Genomic DNA, 2,553 nt, shown 5'->3' with positions numbered 1-2,553 from the left:
GTTCAGACGTGTGCTCTTCCGATCTTAGTTATTTAATTTAATTATTTGTCACATACAGGGTGTTTAATTTTAATTTCCTCAGATAAATACCTTGAAAAATACGCAAGATACGAAAAAATGTTTCAGACAAAAGTTGTAGGATATGAAGGAGAACAAATAATGATAAAATCGATTTCCCAAAAACTTGATTTTTCGAGGTCACATGAAGGTCACTCCATTTTTTTTTAAATAATATGATTTCTGATTTCTTTGATTATTCTACATGTAGAAGTATTAAGATAAAGTTATCAAAAAATCAATACTTTACGAGATATTTAATACTTTATTCTGCCATATTTCGACATAAAATATGAAATATTTCGTAAACTATTGATTTCTTGATAACTAGGTATATCTTAATATTTTTATAAACAAAGTAATAAAATGAATCGATTGATGTAAAAAAAAACACAGAGTTGCTTTGCAAAAAAATATGTAAAAATTGTATATTTGTTTAAAAAGCAACTGTGTGTTTTCTTTTAAAGTTTCATTACAGTTAATGGCCTGTAAAACTAACAATAAGTTAGAGTAACTTAGAGATAACAAGAAAAAATAACTTACTCAACTCTGTACAATAACATATTGCAACGCAAGAGCAACGGTTTATATTGCACTTCGTAACAGAGCATTTGACTAAAGCTTACTTGTATCGAATTCAAGATAGTCGTTCAATCGGTCTTCAACGATCATTCAGCGATTATTCTCCAGGTAATCTGCGGTAATGATTCCGGATATTCGAAGAGTAAATGTGAAAAAATAATGTTAGCTGATCGTGGTGTGGATTGAGGACAGAAGAACGCCTTGACTACTACATCTGCGTCTGTTTCAACCGGTTTCAAGAATAGTATTTATTATAAAACGATAAGCGGGGAGCAGTTGTTAAATGTCAAAGTCGGAATGCCGTAAATGTCCGGAAAAAATGCAACAATAAGATGCATCGATAGCAGATTGGTAGTAGCAAGCTACTTCGCAGAGCGGTATAGGTATACTGCAGACGAGCATACCCCCTTTCTCACCAAAGCTTTATTTAGAATTACATGGCAATCAATCCCACATTTCTTACAACATTTTATTCGAGTACTTACATCATTCGTCGCATGGCGGATTTTCCTCCAACATCCTCTAGAAATATTCTTGAGATTATACATACATATATATTACTACCACGCAAAAAAAAATGACTTGATAATAATAGCTAAATCTCAATAGCTGAATCAAACTTAAGCTATAAGAGCTATCGCCTTAGTGTCATTGCTAAGTTCTGGCTATTACAGATAAAAAACGTTCACTGTGGCAAAAAAATTTAGCTGAAATTAAAGGCTTATATTAGTACAAGCAGCTAAAAAGATGCGTACCTAAATGTCTTATCATGTACACATTTAGCACGTATAGCTATAAGTTTATATAGCTACGCGCGAAAATTTGATTTGTAATTGTTTTTTGCAATGTGGCACCGCATATCTGTAGCGCATTTCGCATTTATATTTTGCAATATATGAGCTATATACTGCAAATCTTATTAATCTCTATTACGAAGATAAAATAGCATAGTAGATCCAGCTAAATATCATTTGATTTTAGCAGCAAATATTTTTTTCTGTAGCATCTATATTTTAATAACTAATTAATTGAGCTTCGGCACCAACGACATTAGTTGTCTCTATTTTAAGGACACATTTTACAATTAGTTACCAAAGCTATATTTTAGCTTTATTGGCTAATGCTTTTCCTGCATGCAAGATCTGCAACAATGACTATGTTCAACAAAAAATGCAGCTTTGCAACTTGTTATAAGATTGATTAATATGACTGGTTTATTTAGATTATTTGAAGAACTTAAGGGCAAGAAAGATTATATAGAGGAGAAAGTGGCCCTTGTATAATGAACCCTCTTATCTCCACTATTAAGTGGCGAATTTCAATGATTATTTACGAAATCGTTTATTTGTAATTTATAATAGCCCATCATTATGCAATGACAATAATGTACACAATAGCCGACATTTGCTATAACGCAACCATCGTCATACACAGTTGCTTCTTCAATGTCGTTTTACTTTCAAGCATTTTGAAATGTTTTCAAGATTTACATTTTAGCATTTAATTATACTTCTTCCTTCTTCTTAAAATTGGGCGTACTATATCATCACATAAATGTACATATATACACTTGAGTATTTTTTTTCATATATTAACATTTTATCTATCTGTACACATTTCGAGTAATGCGAAGTTAAACAATATAGCATGGCATTTTGCTAATGTAACTTCCTGCGCTGATAATAATGCTGATAATAATGTGTGCTGAAATTTTTTTTTTTGAGGTTTCCATATCAAACTAAGTATTTGATAAATCGATTATAGCTGCTAATTTGTAGTTATACATCCAAAAAAAATATTCTATGTATAAAGTGAAATTTCCTCTAATCTCATATTCTAAGCGAAAACTTTTAGAGAAAGAGTACTCCTCTTCCAATAAAGTAAACTGTTCATCTAAAATCTATTAGATATTAT

General features: G+C 30.9%; 1 protein-coding gene across 1 annotated transcript in view; it reads left to right on the top strand.

Moving 5' to 3' along the window:
- LOC105457751 overlaps positions 1-2,553 on the top strand; it is a gene marked incomplete at its 3' end in the record, with an annotated part of 11,663 nt that overhangs the window by 5,927 nt on the left and 3,183 nt on the right. The window lies entirely within an intron of this gene.

The sequence above is a fragment of the Wasmannia auropunctata genome, unplaced genomic scaffold (assembly GCF_000956235.1).
Source record: "Wasmannia auropunctata unplaced genomic scaffold, wasmannia.A_1.0 LD335059.1, whole genome shotgun sequence".
NCBI lineage: Eukaryota > Metazoa > Arthropoda > Insecta > Hymenoptera > Formicidae > Wasmannia > Wasmannia auropunctata.
The sequence above is the reverse complement of the archived record's forward strand: the minus strand, read 5'-3'. Positions and strand labels throughout refer to the sequence as shown.